Here is a 6,000-nt window from a genome sequence, read left to right on the forward strand (position 1 = left end):
CATCCTTCGATATAACGATTTTTTGCAGTCAGGGCCAGGGGCCCCTGGGCATATCCTTTTTCCATTTTCCCTGGGAAAGAAAACTCAGCAGTCCAGGTTCCTGATGTCAGTTTGTAGGGCTCCCTTGGGTGTATCAGGGCAGCACAAGTTTGAGGTGGGGACAACTTCGGTGTGGGGTCCATCCTTCGATATAAGGATTTTTTGCAGTGAGTCTCCAGCCCAGGGCCAGGGCCCCCTGGGCACATCCTTTTTCCATTTTCCCTGGGAAAGAAAACTCAGCAGTCCAGGTTCCTGATGTCAGTTTGTAGAGCTCCCTTGGGTCTATCAGGGCTGCACAAGTTTGAGGTGGGGACAACTTCGGTGTGGGTTCCATCCTTCGATATAAGGATTTTTTGCAGTCAGGGCCAGGGCACCTGGGCACATCCTTTTTCCATTTTCCCTGGGAAAGAAAACTCAGCAGTCCAGGTTCCTGATGTCAGTTTGTAGGGCTCCCTTGGGTCTATCAGGGCAGCACAAGTTTGAGGTGGGGACAACTTCGGTGTGGGATCCATCTTTCGATATAAGGATATTTTGCAGTGAGTCTCCAGCCCAGGGCCAGGGGCCCCTGGGCACGTCCTTTTTCTATTTTCCCTGGGAAAGAAAACTCAGCAGTCCAGGTTCCTGATGTCAGTTTGTTGGGCTCCCTTGGGTCTATCAGGGCAGCACAAGTTTGAGGTGGGGACAACTTCGGTGTGGGGTCCATCCTTCGATATAAGGATTTTTTGCAGTCAGGGCCAGAGGCCCCTGGGCACATCCTTTTTCCATTTTCCCTGGGAAAGAAAACTCAGTAGTCCAGGTTCCTGATGTCAGTTTGTAGGGCTCCCTTGGGTCTATCAGGGCAGCACAAGTTTGAGGTGGGGACAACTTCGGTGTGGGGTCCATCCTTCGATATAAGGATTTTTTGCAGTCAGGGCCAGGGGCCCCCGGGCACATCCTTTGGCCATTTTCCCTGGGAAAGAAAACTCAGCAGTCCAGGTTCCTGATGTCAGTTTGTAGGGCTCCCTTGGGTATATCAGGGCAGCACAAGTTTGAGGTGGGGACAACTTTGGTGTGGGCTCCATCCTTCTATATAAGGATTTTTTGTAGTGAGGCCACAGCCCCGGGCCAGGGGCCCCTGGGCACATCCTTTTTCTATTTTCCCTGGGAAAGAAAACTCAGCAGTCCAGGTTCCTGATGTCAGTTTGTAGGGCTCCCTTGGGTGTATCAGGGCAGCACAAGTTTGAGGTGGGGACAACTTTGGTGTGGGGTCCATCCTTCAATATAAGGATTTTTTGCAGTCAGGGCCAGGGGCCCCTGGGCACATCCTTTTTCCATTTTCCCTGGGAAAGAAAACTCAGCAGTCCAGGTTCCTGATGTCAGTTTGTAGGGCTCCCTTGGGTCTATCAGGGCAGCACAAGTTTGAGGTGGGGACAACTTCGGTGTGGGGTCCATCCTTCGATATATGGATTTTTTGCAGTCAGGGCCAGAGGCCCCTGGGCACATCCTTTTTCCATTTTCCCTGGGAAAGAAAACTCAGCAGTCCAGGTTCCTGATGTCAGTTTGTAGGGCTCCCTTGGGTCTATCAGGGCAGCACAAGTTTGAGGTGGGGACAAATTTGGTGTGGGCTCCATCCTTCGATATAAGGATTTTTTGTAGTGAGGCCCCAGCACAGGGCCAGGGGCCCCTGGGCACATCCTTTTTCCATTTTCCCTGGGAAAGAAAACTCAGCAGTCCAGGTTCCTGATGTCAGTTTGTAGGGCTCCCTTGGGTCTATCAGGGCAGCACAAGTTTGAGGTGGGGACAAATTCGGTGTGGGCTCCATCCTTCGATATAAGGATTTTTTGCAGTCAGGGCTAGGAGCCCATGGGCACAACCTTGGCCATTTTCCCTGGGAAAGAAAACTCAGCAGTCCAGGTTCCTGATGTCAGTTTGTAGGGCTCCCTTGGGTCTATCAGGGCAGCACAAGTTTGAGGTGGGGACATCTTCGGTGTGGGGTCCATCCTTCGATATAAGGATTTTTTGCAGTCAGGGCTAGGAGCCCCTGGGCACAACCTTTGGCCATTTTCCCTGGGAAAGAAAACTCAGCAGTCCAGGTTCCTGATGTCAGTTTGTAGGGCTCCCTTGGGTCTATCAGGGCAGCACAAGTTTGAGGTGGGGACAACTTCGGGGTGGGGTCCATCCTTCGATATAAGGATTTTTTGCAGTCAGGGCCAGGGGCCCCTGGGCACATCCTTTTTCCATTTTCCCTGGGAAAGAAAACTCAGCAGTCCAGGTTCCTGATGTCAGTTTGTAGGGCTCCCTTGGGTCTATCAGGGCAGCACAAGTTTGAGGTGGGGACAACTTCGGTGTGGGGTCCATCCTTCGATATAAGGATTTTTTGCAGTCAGGGCCAGGGGCCCCTGGGCACAACCTTTGGCCATTTTCCCTGGGAAAGAAAACTCAGCAGTCCAGGTTCCTGATGTCAGTTTGTAGGGCTCCCTTGGGTCTATCAGGGCAGCACAAGTTTGAGGAGGGGACAACTTCGGTGTGGGCTCCATCCTTCGATATAACGATTTTTTGCAGTCAGGGCCAGGGGCCCCTGGGCATATCCTTTTTCCATTTTCCCTGGGAAAGAAAACTCAGCAGTCCAGGTTCCTGATGTCAGTTTGTAGGGCTCCCTTGGGTGTATCAGGGCAGCACAAGTTTGAGGTGGGGACAACTTCGGTGTGGGGTCCATCCTTCGATATAAGGATTTTTTGCAGTGAGTCTCCAGCCCAGGGCCAGGGCCCCCTGGGCACATCCTTTTTCCATTTTCCCTGGGAAAGAAAACTCAGCAGTCCAGGTTCCTGATGTCAGTTTGTAGGGCTCCCTTGGGTCTATCAGGGCAGCACAAGTTTGAGGTGGGGACAACTTTGGTGTGGGGTCCATCCTTCGATATAAGGATTTTTTGCAGTCAGGGCCAGGGGCCCCTGGGCACAACCTTTGGCCATTTTCCCTGGGAAAGAAAACTCAGCAGTCCAGGTTCCTGATGTCAGTTTGTAGGGCTCCCTTGGGTCTATCAGGGCAGCACAAGTTTGAGGAGGGGACAACTTCGGTGTGGGCTCCATCCTTCGATATAAGGATTTTTTGCAGTCAGGGCCAGGGGCCCCTGGGCACATCCTTTTTCCATTTTCCCTGGGAAAGAAAACTCAGCAGTCCAGGTTCCTGATGTCAGTTTGTAGGGCTCCCTTGGGTGTATCAGGGCAGCACAAGTTTGAGGTGGGGACAACTTCGGTGTGGGGTCCATCCTTCGATATAAGGATTTTTTGCAGTGAGTCTCCAGCCCAGGGCCAGGGCCCCCTGGGCACATCCTTTTTCCATTTTCCCTGGGAAAGAAAACTCAGCAGTCCAGGTTCCTGATGTCAGTTTGTAGAGCTCCCTTGGGTCTATCAGGGCAGCACAAGTTTGAGGTGGGGACAACTTCGGTGTGGGTTCCATCCTTCGATATAAGGATTTTTTGCAGTCAGGGCCAGGGCCCCTGGACACATCCTTTTTCCATTTTCCCTGGGAAAGAAAACTCAGCAGTCCAGGTTCCTGATGTCAGTTTGTAGGGCTCCCTTGGGTCTATCAGGGCAGCACAAGTTTGAGGTGGGGACAAATTCAGTGTGGGCTCCATCCTTCGATATAAGGATTTTTTGCAGTCAGGGCCAGGGGCCCCTGGGCACATCCTTTTTCCATTTTCCCTGGGAAAGAAAACTCAGCAGTCCAGGTTCCTGATATCAGTTTGTAGGGCTCCCTTGGGTCTATCAGGGCAGCACAAGTTTGAGGTGGGGACAACTTCGGTGTGGGGTCCATCCTTCGATATAAGGATTTTTTGCAGTCACGGCTAGGGGCCCCTGGGCACAACTTTTGCCCATTTTCCCTGGGAAAGGAAACTCATCAGTCCAGGTTCCTGATATCAGTTTGTAGGGCTCCCTTGCCTCTATCAGGGCAGCACAATTTTAATGTGGGGACAACTTCGGTGTGGGCTCCATCCTTCGATATAAGGATTCTTTGCAGTGAGGCCCCAGCCCAGGGCCAGGGGCCCCTGGGCACATCCTTTTTCCATTTTCCCTGGGAAAGAAAACTCAGCAGTCCAGGTTCCTGATGTCAGTTTGTAGGGCTCCCTTGGGTCTATCAGGGCAGCACAAGTTTCATGTGGGGAAATCTTCGGTGTGGGGTCCATCCTTCGATATAAGGATTTTTTGCAGTGAGGCCCCAGCCCAGGGCCAGGGGACCCGGGGCACATCCTTTTTCCATTTTCCCTGGGAAAGAAAACTCAGCAGTCCAGGTTCCTGATGTCAGTCTGTAGGGCTCCCTTGGGTCTATCAGGGCAGCACAAGTTTGAGGTGGGGACAACTTTGGTGTGGGGTCCATCCTTCGATATAAGGATTTTTTGAAGTCAGGGCCAGGGGCCCCCGGGCACATCCTTTTTCCATTTTCCCTGGGAAAGAAAACTCAGCAGTCCAGGTTCCTGATGTCAGTTTGTAGGGCTCCCTTGGGTCTATCAGGGCAGCACAAGTTTGAGGTGGGGACAACTTCGGTGTGGGGTCCATCCTTCGATATATGGATTTTTTGCAGTCAGGGCCAGGGGACCCTGGGCACATCCTTTTTCCATTTTCCCTGGGAAAGAAAACTCAGCAGTCCAGGTTCCTGATGTCAGTTTGTTGGGCTCCCTTGTGTCTATCAGGGCAGCTCAAGTTTGAGGTGGGGACAATTTCGGTGTGGGCTCCATCCTTCAATATAAGGATTTTTTGCAGTCAGGGCCAGGGGCCCAGGGCCAGGGGCCCCTGGGTACATACTTTTTCCATTTTCCCTGGGAAAGAAAACTCAGCAGTCCAGGTTCCTGATGTCAGTTTGTAGGGCTCCCTTGGGTCTATCAGGGCAGCACAAGTTTGAGGTGGGGACAAATTTGGTGTGGGCTCCATCCTTCGATATAAGGATTTTTTGTAGTGAGGCCCCAGCACAGGGCCAGGGGCCCCTGGGCACATCCTTTTTCCATTTTCCCTGGGAAAGAAAACTCAGCAGTCCAGGTTCCTGATGTCAGTTTGTAGGGCTCCCTTGGGTCTATCAGGGCAGCACAAGTTTGAGGTGGGGACAAATTCGGTGTGGGCTCCATCCTTCGATATAAGGATTTTTTGCAGTCAGGGCTAGGAGCCCATGGGCACAACCTTGGCCATTTTCCCTGGGAAAGAAAACTCAGCAGTCCAGGTTCCTGATGTCAGTTTGTAGGGCTCCCTTGGGTCTATCAGGGCAGCACAAGTTTGAGGTGGGGACATCTTCGGTGTGGGGTCCATCCTTCGATATAAGGATTTTTTGCAGTCAGGGCTAGGAGCCCCTGGGCACAACCTTTGGCCATTTTCCCTGGGAAAGAAAACTCAGCAGTCCAGGTTCCTGATGTCAGTTTGTAGGGCTCCCTTGGGTCTATCAGGGCAGCACAAGTTTGAGGTGGGGACAACTTCGGGGTGGGGTCCATCCTTCGATATAAGGATTTTTTGCAGTCAGGGCCAGGGGCCCCTGGGCACATCCTTTTTCCATTTTCCCTGGGAAAGAAAACTCAGCAGTCCAGGTTCCTGATGTCAGTTTGTAGGGCTCCCTTGGGTCTATCAGGGCAGCACAAGTTTGAGGTGGGGACAACTTCGGTGTGGGGTCCATCCTTCGATATAAGGATTTTTTGCAGTCAGGGCCAGGGGCCCCTGGGCACAACCTTTGGCCATTTTCCCTGGGAAAGAAAACTCAGCAGTCCAGGTTCCTGATGTCAGTTTGTAGGGCTCCCTTGGGTCTATCAGGGCAGCACAAGTTTGAGGAGGGGACAACTTCGGTGTGGGCTCCATCCTTCGATATAACGATTTTTTGCAGTCAGGGCCGGGGGCCCCCGGGCACATCCTTTGGCCATTTTCCCTGGGAAAGAAAACTCAGCAGTCCAGGTTCCTGATGTCAGTTTGTAGGGCTCCCTTGGGTATATCAGGGCAGCACAAGTTTGAG

Source organism: Lonchura striata, chromosome 37, assembly GCF_050655825.1.
Source record: "Lonchura striata isolate lonStrDom1 chromosome 37, ASM5065582v1, whole genome shotgun sequence".
NCBI classification, from domain to species: domain Eukaryota; kingdom Metazoa; phylum Chordata; class Aves; order Passeriformes; family Estrildidae; genus Lonchura; species Lonchura striata.